This window comes from Bidens hawaiensis, unplaced genomic scaffold (assembly GCF_021521415.1).
Source record: "Bidens hawaiensis isolate Kalapana, Puna unplaced genomic scaffold, B.hawaiensis_p1.1 tig00010900_1, whole genome shotgun sequence".
Taxonomy (NCBI): Eukaryota; Viridiplantae; Streptophyta; class Magnoliopsida; order Asterales; family Asteraceae; genus Bidens; species Bidens hawaiensis.
The window spans coordinates 527,097-546,989 of NW_027491843.1; the positions used below are offsets into that span (position 1 = coordinate 527,097).

Genomic DNA, 19,893 nt, shown 5'->3' on the forward strand with positions numbered 1-19,893 from the left:
ACAAGAATATTGTCACTATCTATCCTAGCATGCAATTGACCAAGACACACGAACAACTCCTTACCTTACAGCTATTGGAATTTAGCAAAACATTTAAAACCCTAACCAACTATCAACTAGCTTCTATGATCTAATAGGCCTATTCAACCACAATAATCAAAACACCAAGTAATGATTAAACATAAACCCCAAATCTAAAGAACACAATCAAGAGATATAAGATCTATGTGAAACTAGAATTAACAATCAATCAAGATAATAAACATTCATATGCATCATGAAAGCAAAATCCAGTCATTTACTATTAAACTAACGAAACCATAATCAAATCAATTGTCCAAAGCAAGAATCAAATCAACGCATGTTCATCAAACCTAGGTAGACATGAAGTCTAGCCTAGAATCATTATTAAAAACAATCCTAAACAAGTATTAAAAACAAAGAGAAACATCATGAAAGATAATGAACAAGAACAAAGATAAAGAACGAGATAACCCTTCTTAATTGATCCTTGAACAATGGTATGAAAGCTCTATGATATCCTCTCTTCCTAGCCTCCAAAAACAACTTGAAAACCTTGGAAACCCTCTCAAAATCGGCTGCAATCGTTGTGTCTTCGGCTAGGGACATAATGATGTTTATATAAGCGAATACAGGGCTTGGGCTTGCAATAACTCGCAGACCAGTAGGCCTAGGCGCCGTGCGGCCCCTTCCTTCGCGTGTGGCGGCTTGCTTTTTTTTTCTGACCAGAAGGCCTAGGCTTCTCGTGACCGCCTTGGCCCTTTGCCTTCGCGGGGCGCGGCGCCCATATGAGTAGCCTACAAATTTTTTCTTGTTATTTGTTATTAAATCATCTTAGATCTCTTTCTTGAACATAAAGTAACGTTAAGAGATCATCTTTTCCTTGTCTTTCAAACCACCATCTACATGAAAACAAATCGAAACGCTAAGTGGAATAATCATGTAGTCATTAACTAACAAAACGAACTCAAACTTCGCATGAAAAGATAGAAAGAATTAAGGCTTAACATTCAAGACACCAAACGATATAAAACATGTAAATATATGAAATACTTGACTCATAACCTAAATTAATAAAAGATAAACCAAAATACGAACTAAAACGAACTCAAAATATTAAATAAACATAACTTTACAAGGGATCCAGGATGTATAAATAGACGTATATCAACCTGCATCTTGCATGGAACCACGGTTAGCATCTATGGATAAAGGATCATACAAAATACCTCTTTGTTGGGCAAAGGTTGGCATCTCGGATGAGTATCTGGGATAAGAAGAGTCAGAGATAGGAGTTGGGCCACCCGACGCGACAGTCTGCATGGGAATGAAATCTCCTTCATGGACTTCGGAAGATAGTTGATGTTGGACTCCTGAGGATCCTTGATTCTGATAGAAGGATCCTTGAGGTTGGGAATTATAGGATCCTTGAAGATATAATCCAGAAGATCCTGGTTGAAGGATGGGTGATCCTTGTCGGAAGTGTGAGGATCCTTGAGTTTGCTGACCCATGGACCCTTGTTGAAGGATAGATGATCCTTGCTGGAAGTATGAGGATCCTTGAGTTTGCTGACCCATGGACCCTTGTTGAATGATAGATGATCCTGGCTGAAACAGTGAGGATCCTTGAGTCTGTTGACCCATGGACCCTTGTTGAAGGATAGATGATCCTTGAGTGAACTGAGCCATGGATCCTAGACCGGTAAAATCTAGCATCCTGGGTATCAGGGGAGTGTGATCCTCCGCTGGCCTCTTAGTCTTCTTGAGATCTTCTATCTCACGAAAGATCCTCTGGTTGGTCTTGTTCTGCTGCTCCATATATGCTTTAACCTGTGAAAACATAGATGAAACATCATTGTTAATATTAACCACCGGCGCAGCAGCAGCGATTTTCGAGCTCTAGAAGACTGGTAATTGGTCTTGCTTCCAGCAGCAACAGCAGCCCTTGGTGCTCCTGTGATTGGCGGAGGCGTCGGCGGCAAAGTTCTTGATGAGAGAGAAACCGAAGATGGCATAGCTGACGAAGCAGAGGTTGATTGAGAGGCCATTAATGGTGATATGGGTATGAAAAGTTGAAAATTGATAGGAAATAATCTGGATTATAGCACCAATTGCTCCTCGGTGGGCGCCAAATTGTTTTGGACAAAAATCTGCTAAGGATAATGTATCCAAATTCGTTTAGTGAGGATTAGTGCTATGATGATGAAAACAAGTATGTATGGATTGCAAACACAAACACACGGATTTGTTACGGGGAAAAGCCCTTGATCTGGTTCGGATCGCCGGCACAAAAACCCCGGGTGATGACAACTCGTCGATTACCACTTTATTAATATCAAAAATGAGGATACAAGGTTTGGAGATATTGATCAGTATTACAAAGATAGCTAAGTGAACGAGCTGTGAAAGAGAGAATGCTCAGGTGTGTGTGAATACAATGTGTTCTCTAACTGATCATAATCTCAATTATATATAAAAGATAATAACTCAATGGAGTTATTAATAATAAAGACTATTAACTAATAATCCCTAATAATCCGCCATTATCTTCAATTTGTGGCCTTCCTTGACGTCCCGTATGACCTCCCTTACCAACAAACCTTCTTGCTCTCGCCATTTTTATTCTATAAGGAAACACAAACGTTATCACTCTAGGAATTATTTAGCACATGATTCGTAAGGTAAGTAGTTAATGACGTTGATCAAGTGTAATTAACTATTTGCATTACTCCTCAGGTTCTAGATACTCCCCTTCGTGATTTCACTTGTGCTAGTTTCTATTTTTTAAACAGTTAATCAATCAAACAACCAATTAATCCTATCCTTAGCCTGCACATAATCTTCCTTTAGCAATTAAGCTAATTTTTAACATTCATTATTTAAGATACTTTACCGTTACTGAGCTTGCTTGAGTGACACATGGCTATTTTGAACTGGCATCCTCTCTCTTTTATTACTTAAATTCCATTCTCTGTTTGAGTCTAAGCATGTAGGATGCTTAAATCTCTCTAAGCATGTAGGAACATTATGTTTTCCATTAAAGGAACACCGTACTTTCCATTAAAGGAACACTATACTTTCCATAAAAAGAACACTATACTTTCTATTAAAGGAAAACTATGATTTCCATTAAAGGAACACTATACTTTCCATTAAAGGAACACTCTATATATTTATCCATAGAAGGAACTCGGTACATAATTTATTATTTAATATCCATATAAGGAGACAATCACTATTCTTGGCAATACATGCAATATCCGAAGATCGTCCACGTACCGACAAGCAATCATCTTTACATTACATACAATATTCAAATCTATATTTATAACCTGATAGTACGTGCAATATCCGAAGATCGTTCACGTACCGACAAGCAATCATCTTTACATTACATGCAATATTCATATCTATTTATTAACCTGACAGTACGTGCAATATCCGAAGATCGTTCACGTACCAACAAGCTTTCATTCTCATTCAAGACATATATAGATATCATATAATCATACATGGCATACACTTACCAATTAGGGTAAGTGTATTAACTATCACATCGAGTATGCACACAGCCCCGAAAACATAACAAGGAATGGGGCTAAAGACTCACCTGAACTTGGTTACGTTAATTGTTGATGGTTACTCCTTCCGAGAGATGTGTACGGCTAACTGTATAACAATTACACGTAACGATTAACTATCACTACCTATATCACGTTTCTAGTATAACAATAGCCCACGACGAACGGGGGTCCGGGGGCAGCGCCCCTGGCAGCGGGGTTCTAGGGGCTGCAGCCCCTAGCGGGGTCCAAGGGGCAGAGCCCCTGGCTGGGGTTAAGCCGTCTTGACACATTTTCCATTATAAAATTAAATTATTATTTAATTCTCTAATTAAATCTCTATAACGAATTAAGCCTGATTCATGGTCTAATTCGCTATTCTGGTTCGTTATCCTCACATAATGAACTGGCAAGTAACGAATCACCTGATTCGTTACTTGATTCGTTATGCTAATTCGTTATCTGAACATCCTCTAATTCGTTACCTTAGCATAGCGAATGAGCATATAACGAATTACCAGATTCGTTATCTTATCTAACGAATGGATAAATAACGAACTAAGAGCTCATTCATTATCAAGTCTCACGAATTGGGTCCCATTCGTTATGAACACGTAACGAATTGGTCAATCATAACGAATCATCTATGTTCTTATCCAGACTTTGACTTGGGCTTAAAGTCAAAATCGTATAGAACACCCAACAATCAAACTATATTAGATTTGCGATTAAATCTTCATTTCTTAACGAAAAATCATGATTTAGGTATCATTGGAATCATCTAAGCAGCGCCTACAAACCCTAACCATTCAATCATTCAAAACATCGGGTTTACAGGGTACGATTTATGTATATACATGCGGGTTTTTTATACCAACGATTAACCTATCAATCTGTAATCAATTTCAGTAATTTTAGCTTTGATGGATTCGTTTTTACCATACTAGCACAGATCTATGATTTCCCAAATCAAACCGAACCTATATGAACGATTTCTAAATATAGACGTACCTTAAAAGAGTCGGTTTACGAACATGGTTAAGCCTTGATATTGTTTTGGTTCTTCACGACGATCTAGCACTAACGGTTCGGGTTTCCACCTTTGAATCTTTGCTCGGGTTATAGGATGGTGTTTGTGTGTGTTTACCAAGGTGTAGGCTATGGTGTAGATTTAGATAAAAATGGAAAGGATTAGGGTTTAAGGGGTATTTATACTCCCTTAAGCCAATGGACCTAAGGCTCATCTTTACATTTTGGTCCATAATTAATTCCATCTAAAAGCCTACTTAACCTATCATATTTTATTATTATTATTATTATTAACCGAACGAAAAATTGGGATGTTACAATGGTGGATTTAAATTTTAATTTAATGAGATGTTATAACCCGTTTAAAGGATATATTTCATACCCGTGAATTCGGGTCAAATGCATGAAAAAAACCTCAATTTACAAATAAAATAAAACAATTGATGGCTTGAGAGAATGCATGAAGCAACCATAAAGCTTTTAAATGTTTCCTTTATATATATATATATATATAATGCTTCAAATAAAAAATAATTGTTTTGTGATAAGTGCGAGAATACTTTAAAATAAAGTATACCACCTATGAATGACACTATACCATGTAAATAGGAAACTATGCAACTTTTGAAACTAGCAATCTCAACCACTAGATCCTAGATCCAAGGGTCTACTTATATATATATAGGGGAAGGTTACTACAAATGAAATTAATGTGCTAAACGTGATAATCAAGTAGAATAATTATATATATAAGTATAGTAATTATGTAACTTCTCTATGATGTAATTAAATTATTACTCTACTTGATTATCACGTTTAGTTCGTTACTTTCATTTGTATTTGATCCAAACCATATATATATATATAAGATTAAGATATATTTAAATAGAGTAACTTTTAAAAACATATTTTATCGTATTTTTTTTATTTGTAGAAAACCTATTTTTATTGGTTTTTAAATAGACAAACTCTTGAAGAAAAATTCTTTTCTAAAAAGCTTTGTTTTCTTTAATTTTTTAAATAAGTTACAGAATATAAAAAAACACATAAAAACATTTAAAATTTTGCCTTCACAAAAAGTTGTCTAAATTTTATTTACTTAACTTTCTCTAAAGAGCATGTTAAAAATGAAATGTTATTGTTTTATCTAATGAGTTTAAGAGTAAGAAATAAAAAAAATGTCAAAAACACTACTTTAGAAAATAATTTTTAAACAACAATAGTTTGGTAAAAACAAAATTCGCCAACACCTTTTTTGAGAAAAAAAATTCGAAAAACATGGTAATTTTGGTCTAGTGATTAGTTGGCCTACTCTTTTAGTGGAGATGTAGGTTCAATTCCCACTTGGTCCATTTCCACGAACATCTGGGAGAATGGACGAGTCGGACTTTAATCCCAAGTTCGAACTAAAGGGGGCAAGGGGTTACAAATTTCATCCCGTTCCCACGCATCATGGGGTACGGTTTCACAGCGATCGAAGAGTCAACCTTGGACATAGCCCCAAAAATGATAGGTTTAAATATGAGATTCTTTGCCGGAAGCGTGGATTTTCTATTTATTTATTTAAGTTGGTTTTAATTTGTAGGGTAAAGTTAAAATATAAAGGACAACAAAAATGAGAAGGGTGAGAAGGAATCTAGTCCATTGATCTTAGATTTGAATAACTGAGATTAATTTAATAAATAAAAATTGATAAAAAGGGCATGAAGGTAATAACCCATCTTTGTTGACTTTCTCTCTTAACATGCAAGGCACATGTCAATCCCCCCATCATTTTAAAATGTCCATAAATTTTTCATACGACATTATTTTTTTTTAAAAAATTACCATAATAATAAGCGTATGGAATGTATGTGACTCATGTTTTAAATGATATATATATTTTATACCTTATAAAATATATAAACACCCCTTCTTTTATAAACCATTTTATAAAAGAACACATGTTTAAATAATCATTCCAATAATAATTATTTGAATAAATAAATTAACCAATTAATTTATTTAACACTTTCAAGTAATTATTCAGAAACCCGATTTCTGAATGTGTCGTGTTCTGTATTTGTTTTATAGATCATATCTCAACAAATACATAATTGGTGTGTGTCTAACTCGTTATTGGGTATGACCCGACTTGGATCAAACACGACTAGCCACATTAACCTAATTATGTGTCTCGGGCATACGGTATTCCAACAATCTCTCACTTGCACGAGACTCATAGGAAGTTAATGCTAATAGTGAATACCGCCTAACAACAGGTCACCATCCCTAGTGTGTTTGACTAAGTGCCATTCAATAACATCATCCCCTTCAAGTCCATACTTGATATGATATAGGTAAGTCTTATCACTACATCCCTTCGTTACTAGATGTCCTGTCAAATCGAAGAGACACAGAGTGATCATTCTCTCAATGATTTAACTTAACAGGCCTTAGACATCTAAACTCTCAACACATAAGAGGAACAAATCCCATCTTGACTGCATACACCCTTGTTGACATCTCGTATGATATCTGAGCTCTTTCTTACACGTTATCGTGTTACCGAAATAACAAAGAAGAGAGTCAAGTTATCAGACTTGATGAAAAACCAGATCCAATATGCATCTCAGGTCAAAGGACACAATGATACTCGCCTTTACTCAAGGATTACTTATGATCAGTTACACTAACTCCATGCAGTGATTCTTGAGAGCGGGTCAGTCCAATATTTGTATCCCACAAATATCTATGAACTTTGGTGGCAAACCTATGCCCTTTATTCATCACATGAATATCAACCAATCCGGGTTCATAATAGTCTTACCTTCATACTTGTTCCCACAAGTATGATCGACTACGGACGTTTAGAACAACATAAGTCATTCATGGATTAAACATGCAAATATAGAACATAACTCATTGAATAATTAAAACATAATTAATTTTCATGAGATACCCATTACATTCGTTCTTATACAAACACTAAACACAGATTAAATCCACTCACTAGAATACCGAAGTCCTAATGCACAAACATGACCCTCATGCTTTGGCCTATCGAGGAGCTTCGTGAGTGGGTCCGCAATATTTTGATCGGTATGAACTTTATGAATACATATCTTTCCCTTTTCAACTTCATCCCTTATGTAGTTGAATCTGCGCTCAATGTGCCTCGTTTTCTGATGAGCACGAGGCTCCTTGATCTGTGCAATAGCACCCTCATTGTCACAGAATATCTCTAGGGGCTCCTGAATGGTAGAGATAATCCCTAGATCCATGATGAACTTTTTCATCCATGCAGCCTCTTGGGCTGCCATTGAAGCGGCGATGTACTCAGATTCTGTAGTGGATAACGCGACAACATCCTGCTTCGAACTCTTCCAAGAGACAGCGCCTCCATTCAAAATGAAGACATATCCCGACTGTGACCGAGAATCATCTCGGTCAGTTTGGAAACTCGCATCCACGTAACCCTTTACGACTAGTTCCTCCTCACCAGACCCATATATTAAAAACATATCCTTAGTCCTTCTAAGGTATTTTAATATATTCTTGACAGCCATCCAATGACTGTCACCTGGGTTGTGCTGGTATCTACTCGTTATGCTTAAAGCATACGAGACGTCCGGTCTAGTGCACATCATTGCATACATAATAGATCCTATTGCCGAAGCATAAGGAACATGCTTCATCCTATCCTGCTCTTCTTTAGAGCTAGGACTTTGGGATGAGCTTAACACGGTTCCTCTAGGAATAGGTACCAAACCTTTCTTAGAGTTTTCCATCCTGAACCTTTTCAGGATTTTATCAATGTATGCACTTTGATTGAGTCCGATCAATTTCCTTTGTCTATCCCTATAGACCTTTATTCCCAAGATATATGTCGCTTCTCCAAGATCCTTAATTGAGAAACGACTACTTAACCACGCTTTAACGTTTTCCATACTTGGTATATCATTTCCAAATAAAAGTATATCATCGACATACAAAATAAGGAACATGACTATACTCCCACTAGCCCATTTATACACACACGCCTCATCACCGTTTTGGACGAAACCAAACGCTTTGATTTCTTCATTAAAACGATGATTCCACATCCGTGATGCTTGTTTCAACCCGTAGATTGATTTCCTTAACTTACATACTTTGTCAGGATTAGATGGATCGACAAAACCTTCAGGCTGAACCATATGGACATCTTCCTCAAGATATCCATTAAGAAAAGCGGTCTTGACATCCATCTGCCATATCTCATAATCAAAATGAGCTGCAATGGCAAATAATATCCTGATCGACTTAAGCATCGCGACCGGCGAGAAGGTTTCATCATAATCAATCCCTTGAGTTTGTGTGAAACCTTTTGCTACAAGTCGTGCTTTGTAAGTATCTAGATTTCCATGCATATCGGTCTTCTTCTTGAAGACCCACTTACATCCAACCAGTTTGGAGTTAAGTGGACGATCAACCAATTCCCAAACTTGGTTATCGTGCATGGATTGCATCTCGGCGCTCATGGCTTCAAGCCACTTGTCACAATCAGGTTGTGACATAGCATCTTTGTAGGAGATCGGTTCATCCGAATCGACCAAGTAGCAATCATCCACGAGAAATCCATATTTCTTGGGAGGTCGACTAATCCTACTAGATCTGCGAGCAACGTGTGTATGATCAATCATTTGATCACCTTCAACATCCTCGTGTTGAAAACTAGTATCGACCAACTGTGTATCATCCAGTGATTCTTGAACCTCTTCAAGTTCCACTCTCTTTTCACTAGGTCCTTCCATAAGGAACTTAGTTTCTAAGAAGTATCATTTGCGTGAAACAAACACCTTTTGTTCACTAGGATCATAGAATATATATCCTATATCATCCTTTGGGTATCCTATGAAGATACACCTGATGGATCGAGCCTCAAGCTTATTTGGGGTGTCACGTTTAACATAAACTATGCATCCCCATACCATTAAATATGAAAAGGATGGAACTTTTCCATGCCACACTTCATAGGGTATTCGATCCACCTTTTTGGTCGGGGCCATATTCAAAATACGAGCCGCTGTAAGTAGCGCATATCCCCAAAATGATGGCGGTAGTGAGCTTCGTGCCATCATTGATCGAACCATGTCCAACAGTGTTCTATTCCTCCTCTCGGATACTCCGTTATGTTGAGGAGTTCCAGGAGGAGTGAACTGTGAAATAATTCCACAATCTCTAAGATGACATTGAAAAGCATCACTTAGGTATTCGCCTCCTCTATCGGAGCAGAGTACCTTGATTGTTCGGTCGAGCTGATTTTGTACTTCATTTTGAAATTTCTTGAACATTTCAAAGGCTTCATGTTTGTGTTTCATTAGATACACATACCCATATCGACTAAAATCGTCGGTAAAGGTAATGAAGTACCTTTCACTATTCCTACTAGTGGGCTTGAGAGGTCCGCATACATCCGTATGTATGATACCTAACAAGTCCTTAGCCCTTTCATTTGTACCTTTAAAAGGTTCTTTGGTCATCTTGCCTTGAATACAAGATTCACACTCATCAAACGAACCTAACTCATTTGTTTTCAAAAGACCATTCTTTAGGAGAGCATTTACACGATTCTTGTTTATGTGTCCAAGACGACAATGCCAAATGTAGGAATCACTCAAATCCTTTTTGAGTCTTTTAGTGGAAGTTTGATATAATGAGCTATTTGAGGTATTGTCATGAACAAATTCATAAATACCGTTGTTTGGTACAGCTTTAAAATAAAAGATACCATTAGATGATACATGCATTTCTGATTTTACAAATTTAAAGTCAAAGTTACATTGTCTAAGAAGGTGCACGGAAATAATGTTCCTAGTCAAACTAGGAGCATACAAAACATTTCTCAAAACAACTTCCAAACCACTTGGAAGCGATAAAGTGAAGTCTCCTCTAGCGACCACGTGCACCCTTGCACCGTTGCCCATGAAAAGACTCACTTCGCCCTTCTTTAAGTCTTCATTCCTTTTGAACCCCTGCAACCAATTGCAAATATGAGTTCCACATCCGGTATCCAATACCCATGTGTTAGAAGAAATAAGATTTAGCTCAATATTAATCATAAAGACATTACCCGAGGCATGCCCCGCATTCCTCTTGTCTCTTAGCTCTTTTAGGTAGACCGGGCAATTGCGTTTCCAATGTCCGGTCTCCCCACAACCAAAACAAGGATCATCCTTATGACCCCTCGGTTCCACAACCTTTTGTTTCTTTGCCATAACCGGTGCCTTGCCCTTACCCTTAAGATGCACAGGAGGACCCTTTCTTTTTGCTACCTTAGCCTTAGGATTGGGCTGAGATCGATTCTTGGATCCACCTTCATTGATCACAAACACGGGTAAAACCCTTTTACCCATGCTCGCCTCGGCTGTTTTAAGCATTGAGTGAAGTTCTCCAATGTTTTTGTCCCACCCATTCATGTTATAATTTAACACGAAAGTGTCGAACCTTTTTGACAAAGAGTTAAGGATCAAATCCGTTGCTAACTCTTTTGAGATGGGACAATTGAGCTTGGCGAGGCGATCAATGTAACTTTTCATCTTATGTACATAAGTTGAAACTGGTTGATTATCATCCATTCTACATGCATGCAAGGCTCGAACCGTTTCGAACCTTTCAACCCTCGATTGCTTAAGGAACATTTCCTTAAGTTGAGTAATCATGTCGTACGCGTTATGGTTTTCGAAATCCTTTTGGATTTCGGGAACCATAGTCGCCAACATGAGGCATGACACTTGAATGGAATCTTCCGTGTGTTTGACCCAATTCATGTATTCGACCTCACTTCCCTCTTCCGGTTCGTTGGGGATAGGTGTTTCCAAAACATGATATAATTTTTCTTGTTTTAGAACAATCCTTAAATTTCGGAACCAATCCGAAAAGTTATTGTGGTTAGACGGTCTTTAACGAGAATAGATCGGAGAGATACGTTTTGGACGTTAGGGATTATGTTGTCGTCGACGTGTGCGGCCATCTGTAGAATTTTAATTAAGTTCATTTTAGTGTTTTACATATTTTAATTATTAATACCCTTTTATATATATACCAAATATAATTAATAATTAAAATCTAGAATCCAACGATAAACACGACTCCGGTTAGGTGACCTTTTTCCTATTGTCGGTTTATCAAGGTAGTTATTCATAACAATTGCAAACCCTTTTGCAACTTCTAGAGTTTATGGGACCGGTTCGAAATCATATTTCGTGTCGGCATGTTTATCCCATCAACACCTATTAGACCCCATGCTTGGGTGACCCTCTTCACATGGTTCTAATTTAAGTCGTCCTACTTGTATCAACTTGTAATATCAACATACAAACGGTTATGTGACCTTTTTCCCATTTATATGCCAATATTACCTCAACATATTAATTTACTCTACGCGGTTAGGTGACCTTTTTCCCACTAAGAGCTTACTGATATGTTAAGCGTTATACAAAAGGATGGTGTTTAACTTGTTATCCTTAATTTTAAAAGGGATTTTTAGTTTTAATAATTCTAGTTGTAAAACTTTAAATCATGTTCTAACATGCATTTAGTAACATGATAATTTTGAAACCATTTTCAAAAATTCTAATTTTATAATAAAACCATTTTATTATGGGCGTGAGACGGCTAGTTAATAAATCCATTTTATTAAACTACGTGTCACGTGATTACCGATAATTATTAGAACCTGTTTTATGCTTTGTTAATTAATTCTATGTGACGAAGTTGATATCCTAATATCTAGCAACCACATAATCAAACAATCAATTAACAAGCATACACAATTATACTAGACACAAGCCACTAAGTTAGACCACACTTGTTAGCCGAAACAAGTGTGTGTCTTAGGTCCGATCCTAAGGGACACATGACACATGGATGTTGTAGCTCCCACTCGATCCCGCATCCAAAAACGTCGAGCATCTTCTTCAACCCCTTTTGTGATTCAATGGGCTTGTAATTTGGACCTTAGCTTCCAATTTTGCAACCTTCTTTAATTTTATAAAACAAATGTCCTAATACATTTTTCTACAAAATAAAGATATTGCAAGTAATCTATTTATTACATACCCATATGAATAAATAATTACAAAATTGCCCCTAATTAATTATTACAAACCGAAACTTTGAATAATTAATTACAATCACAACAAACATCCATTTGGTCTACGGCTCGGTCTAGTTTTAACAAACATAACCCGTTATGTCTTAGGAACCCGTTCCAAAACCCCTTGACCTTATCGGGCCTAGCCCAACCCAATAATTTGATTATGGGCTTCGGCCCACATGTGCAAAACACATGGGCTTCGGCCCAATAGGAAGTCTCATGGGCTTCGGCCCATTTAACCAAAAATGGGCTTCGGCCCATATAGCTTTCTCCCCCTTTTTTTTTCCGGTTAGCCCAATAACCAAAACAAGTGGGCTTCGGCCCAATATCACCCGAATTGGGCTTCGGCCCATTTACTCGGTTTTATATTTTTTTTTGAACAAAGCCAAAAAAAAATATAACAAGATTAAATACAAAAAATCATGCATGTTAATTTTTTGTATAAAATCTTTCAATGGGAAAATATAAAACCGAAAACCCGAAGCTTAGTTTCCCGTATCCCGGCTCTTGATGCCATTTGTTGGGTTTCTATGGATATTTTATACTTAGTTAACCATTTAACTAGTCACAATTAAGGCGGAAGCGTGATATAAACAAACTAAACATATGTATCCATGTGTTTATATATATATATATATAAGTTTATAGGAAATGTGTACATGAACAACCTAATTTATTCATGTTATAAGATTACCAATAATCTATTTATTAGAAACTCGAAGCAAGGATCAAATGATACGGAAAAACTAAACTATCAAAGCTATAAACACTTACATTCTTAACCTTTTAAGAGTGTAGTTGATGTTGAAGAAGATGATGATGTTGATGCTAGACTTTCAAAGGGAAAATCCTCAAACGGAAGATACCCCGAGCCTCCAACACACACCGAACTTTGTTAGGGAGCTTGAACACGAGAAAAACGAGACCCGAATCTCTTCTTTTCTTGTCTTCGGCCGAACCAAAAGCAAGAGAGAAAAGGTATTGTATATCTCTCTTCTTACTTGAAAGTATGTTGATGCTATTTAAAATGAGATCATATCTCAATCAAATCCTTGGTTAGGTCTTGGTCAAGTAAGTCTTACTCAACCTACATCAACTCTTTACCAACTTTGACCAAGTGTATGGAGTGTATGTGACTCATGTTTTAAATGATATATATATTTTATACCTTATAAAATATATAAACACCCCTTCTTTTATAAACCATTTTATAAAAGAACACATGTTTAAATAATCATTCCAATAATAATTATTTGAATAAATAAATTAACCAATTAATTTATTTAACACTTTCAAGTAATTATTCAGAAACCCGATTTCTGAATGTGTCGTGTTCTGTATTTGTTTTATAGATCATATCTCAACAAATACATAATTGGTGTGTGTCTAGCTCGTTATTGGGTATGACCCGACTTGGATCAAACACGACTAGCCACATTAACCTAATTATGTGTCTCGGGCATACGGTATTCCAACATAAGCTACGCCGACCTTGGGGTAGCTTACGTTGCATGGCGTAATCACCCACCAGCCTACGCTGGAATATTCTGTATTAAAACCCCATGTGACGTAAGCTACGCAGCCTCGGAGTAGCCTACGTCACCACCTGTAATGCACTCGAATTCAACAAGTTTGCCCCTTTCAAGATCCGTTTACATCTATATGATTATTAAAGTATTCCCATATAAGTACATATGATTTTCAACCCGTTTTAAAACTACTGTAGGGTCATATTTAACACATCAACTTCAAACTCAATGAACCAAATACATGATTAATTCAATTCATTACTTACATACAACATTCTCATATTTAGGAAACTTAGACAAAAACTAAGTTGATGCAGTAGATGATAGTACCTGCAAGTTTTTCATTATTATACACACAAACTAGAATCACTTTTGAAGAGGTGTGTACCTTTAGAAGAAGGTGATGGACTCGCTTGACGATCCTCGTTCTTGATGGTCCGGCTACCTAAACGTCACCGTTTAGATTATTAGTCCTCAAATTTCTAAGTTCCAAACCACATTATGGACCACCACTTATTAAACACATCAAACCATCACTCAAGTTTTATATACCGCATGCACTTTTAAGTTTTGACTATACAATTAATCAACTATGGAATATATCACTATTGGCAACAAACTCATTTAGACTATCTTTCATGTCAACATTTATAATATAATGATAATGATCCATGGCATCTTCATAATTTAATATTCACCCATAAATTGTCTATTTTACTCTTACCTCCTATTTTAAACATGAAATTTCACCTTTCCAAAAACTTCCCTAATTTTCTTCATGCACACCTAATTTCTACTCGTTTAGACCAGTCAAGTGTCGAAACACGAAAACAAAGAAATCCCCAAATCTTACTAAATTTACTTGTCACTAAGAACTTGGATTAAATCTCAAATTAACAACATACAAACTCATGCAAGCATCATCTACATAGTATCTAAGCTAACACATGTCATAATTTGGTTAATTATGACCTAACTCATCGAAACCCATAGGCATCGCTGGAGGTACAACAATGGTGGGATAAAAGGGAAGATCATACTTACCATAAGAAGCAAACTGAAGAGGAACAAGATTAAGAACACATAGGAAGATAATCCACTCGAAATTCTCTTGAATTTGAAACCAAATTTTCACATAACACAATCTCTTCTCTTTTTATTTTTGATTTTACCATTTAAGGCCATGTTTTCATACCCACTCCCTCTACTGGCCTTTCATTTTAATTACTTGTTTCTCAATGTCATAATATACACATATTATTTACAACTAAGAAAATAGGGATGTTACCTATAATTAGGGGTGGCAATTATGATCTATGAGTTGAATGAGGTGTATCAAAATGTTTATATAATGAGTCAAACTAAAAAAAGAAATGATTAAGACGGATCAAAACAGGTTGACATTTCTCGGGTTTTTTTTATGGAACGAGAAAAACGTATGAAACTTTTTTGTATTTTTACTTTTTAAGTTTTTTATTTATATTTCGAGTTATAATTTTTTAATTATTTTTTTTTTGAATTTTTTGGTGATGAGTTTTTGAAATTTCAACCCATTTTGACACATTTCAAAACCCTCGCCAAAATTAAAAAAAAAATAATTAAAAATTATAACTCGAAATACAAATAAAAAACTTAAAAAGTAAAAGTACTAAAAAGTTTCATCCGCTTTTCTCGTTCCATAATAATAATAATAATAATAACCCGAGAAATGTCAACTTGTTTCATTCATTTTTTTTAGTTTGACATTCTGACTCATCATATACATTTTGATATAACCTATTCAACTCAATGGGTCACAATTGCCACCCATACCTATAATCAATGTTTCTGTTCAAAGAAGTCCTAATCTAATGCATTTCAAATTTAAAAAAGACCACGTTCAACGACTTGAATAATTTTTTACTATAAATCGTTAGTTTGCATTATTATTATTATTATTATTATTATTATTATTATTTTGTAATTGCATACTCCAAAATAATTAGTTGTTTATGTGGTAGATTTTATTGGGTCGACTACATCGGCGATTCGGCTCTATAGAGTAATTATGTTGTTTGTTATGTAGAGGTAATTAACTAACACAATTAGCAAGAGCTTCAATGAGACACAAAAATTAAGAACACTGAATTATAGAATTGCACTTCGGTTATTAAAACCCGAATGAGATGCAAGTTAAATTCATGAAACAGGAGAAAGATTTTCCAGTACTTAGACAAAACCTATCCTTTATACCTATACTACATATCCTTTTAATAATGTATTGTTCAGGGTCATCCATGTGTTACTAAAAAACATTGAGCTCGTATAATATGCATAAGTAAAATAATAAGTTTGTATATTTAAAAATTAAATATAAATAATGATAGCACAAGTAGCAAAACCCTACTAAAGACATATTTCCCACTTTACACACCCTTTGGGCCTGATGGTGCTAGTAAAAAGACATACTATCTTCAATTCTTCATCTTATTATTTATCCTTTTCAACATTTGTAGCAATACCATCTCAATAATAACATTCCCGCTACTATGGTTATTTGAGTGGGAAAAAAAAGTGTTACCACGTAAGAACACTCCCCTCCCCCCCCCCCCCCCCCCAAAAAAAAAAAAAAAAAACAAATATATTTTTAAACATTAAACACTAATTATTTCTAAACAATTACTCACCATGTGAATTGTTGATCCAAATACGTGTCGATACAAAACTTTCATCTTATTAACGTTTTTAGGTCAGTTCAGTTCCGGTTAACCAAACACACAGTACTCACCATGTGAATTGTTGATCCAAATACGTGCCGATACAAAACTTTCATCTTATTAACTTTTTTAGGTCAGCTCAATTCCGGTTAACCAAACACACATAACAGTAACTATAACCGATGGCTCGGTTGTTCAGTTTATCTGTTTTCAGTTAATATCAGATTCGTCAATTATCGGTTACGATTCGATTATCGCAGTCATTTTGCTCACAAGTAAATTTCATCTAACATTCTAAAATAGACGTGCACAAACCGGATACTTTCAGGATCCGAAACAGGGTAGGTATAGTCGGGTTTTTGACCGGTTCCGGGTATGCTCAACAAAAGTCAAAACCGGATATGGTAGGAACTGGTTTCGGGTATAGTCGAGAACTTGACCGGGTTTTCTTCGGGACGGGTTTTGACCGGGTATTTCCGGTTCCGGCGGGTCAAGGTCAGTTCTTGTCTGGGTACGCATCCAGGTGTAAATCCTATACCGGTTCGTACTCACGAGTCAGGTAGAGGTAGGAACCGGTTTTGGGTCGGTACACCGGGTAGTTGTAAAACATACGACCCAATAATATTGTTCCCTGTTTGGGCCGTTGGGCTTTATCTTGACTGAGCCGGGCAGATTGTGATGAAAGCCCAAAACAATAAGCAAACACTACTACTTCCAGTTAGGGTTTTTATTGCCGCCTCCACCCATCCATTATCGCATCTGCTGGTTTTGTTTTCATCTTCTCACAAATCACAGGTTCGTTCTCCTTACAAAATGTTAATTAATAGATGATCGATCTACAATACAATAGCAATTTAGATCTGATATTGTTAATTACAGGTAAGGTTTAGTTGCAGATTGAAAATGGTGGAGAAGACCAAAGGAAGAAAGGAAGAGGTTGTCACCAGAGAGTACACCATTAACCTCCACAAACGCCTTCATGGATGGTATTAACACATATGCTTCATTTTTTACCAATTATTTTATTTAATTGCTCTTTAACTGTGTTTCATATTATTATTTGTGTTTGTAAGTTATTTTGCAGTATTAAATCAAGATGTTGAAGAAGTTAGTAATTGATTGTTGTTTGTGTGATAACATGTTTTAAAAAAGGCATCTAAAGCTACTAATGAGAACAAGAATATTTACTTGATTGCTGTTTATTTGTGTTTCAAAGTAGTATATCTGCTAGTTTTTTATTTTAAATTTTGAGTTTTTTGTGCTTGTTGTGATATCGGTTCACAATACTAAGTGTGGATGCATTGTTTTCAAGATTGTTTGGATTAATTGTCCGTGTTTGTTCATTAATTGATAAAGCATTCTAATTTAATGTTGTTAGGTAGCTCAAAGTTGCAATGCTCTGTAAACAATGCATCCAAATTCAGTATAGTGAATTTGAAAGCATAAACAAACACAAGTAGCTAAGTATAAGTGAAAAAACTTGCTCATATAATACTTTAAAACAGCATTTAAGTTAATATGATGCATTTTCAATATGTTGAACAATTAAGTTATTGATTGTTGTTTGTGTGCAGCACGTTTAAGAAGTTATCTAAAGCAAAATATTGTGTTTTAAAGTATCATATGTGCTAGTAAATGCACTCAAATTTGAGTTATTTGTGTTTTTTTTTATTTCACAATATTGAGTTTGGATTCATTGCTTTTACAAGATAATTTATTTGATGAGTTATCTTAAAATTTTGAATTGGGATGCATTTTAAATATATTGAACAAACAAATAATTGATTGGTGCTTGTGTGATATAGCACATTTAAGAAGAAGGCACCAAAGGCAATTAAGGAGATCAAGAAGTTTGCACAGAAGGCCATGGGCACCACTGATGTCAGAGTGGATGTGAAGCTAAACAAGCAGGTGTGGAGCTGAGGAATCAGAAGTGTTCCTAGGAGAGTTAGGGTCAGGATTGCGAGGAAGAGGAATGATGATGAAGATGCTAAGGAAGAACTCTACTCGCTTGTAACTGTTGCAGAGATCCCTGCAGAAGGGCTCAAGGGACTTGGCACAAAGATTATTGATGATGAAGATTGAGCTGTTAAACTGGACCTTTTTGACGTATCGAGCAGAGTTTAGTTTTCGATTCTTGTTATCTGTGTTGGTTTTTGTTATCTATATTTTAACTTGAATTTATCTATCTTTTGTCAAAGATATTACTTTTCCTATTTTCAGTTGATGGATTATTATGCTCGATTGTTGTTTTTGATCTATTTTCTTAGATACAAGTTTATACCGTGTTTTATGAACTCAGGTCAGCATTATAATCTTTTATAAAACACAAAGAGTGGTTTACAACACTTGTTATGTTTTTAATCATGAAAGCTTACTTATTTTAGGCTAGATGTAAGTCAGATTTTGCCTTATTCTTTGCTGCTAGTTTCTGTATCTCGAGTGGTATTGATTGTGTTTAGTTGAATTTGTTAAATTGTTTTAGAGATGCTCGAATCTTGTGAGTTGTGACTCATTTTTTCAAACATTTCAAACTGGATTGTGGTGCAAATTTGAAATAAACTTAATTACAGTCTCTTTCAGTGTTTTAGTGTTCATGTTCTTATACTTATATGATAGTGTAGGTAGTGTTAAGCCTTATGATTCTTTGATACACTATTGCGATCACTCTACCAGTCTTATGATTTTTTGACACACTATTGCGATCACTCTACTAGTCTTACCGATGGCATGAAATGTGGGAAATGTTGAATTTAAAAGTTGTGCAGGTTCACAAACTAACAATCAACTTTTTATTTTCATTCTAGTGACTGGTTAAATGCTTAAAATATACCAGGAAAAGAGCTTAAGTGTATGAGTCACTTGTCGCTTTTGCATATCTTTTGACAAGGTCTCAACTTATGCCAATTTTGCAGTTAGGTTGTGTTTTGTTTTCAAGA

The 19,893-nt window shown here is 35.7% G+C and overlaps 1 pseudogene across 1 annotated transcript; it reads left to right on the forward strand.

Moving 5' to 3' along the window:
- The first annotated feature begins 17,703 nt into the window (after positions 1-17,703).
- On the forward strand, positions 17,704-19,174 carry LOC143536733 (large ribosomal subunit protein eL31-like; annotated as a pseudogene). The gene is made up of 3 exons (XR_013135930.1): positions 17,704-17,749; positions 17,834-17,940; positions 18,760-19,174. The product of XR_013135930.1 is annotated as a large ribosomal subunit protein eL31-like (transcript).
- Positions 19,175-19,893: the final 719 nt, after the last annotated feature.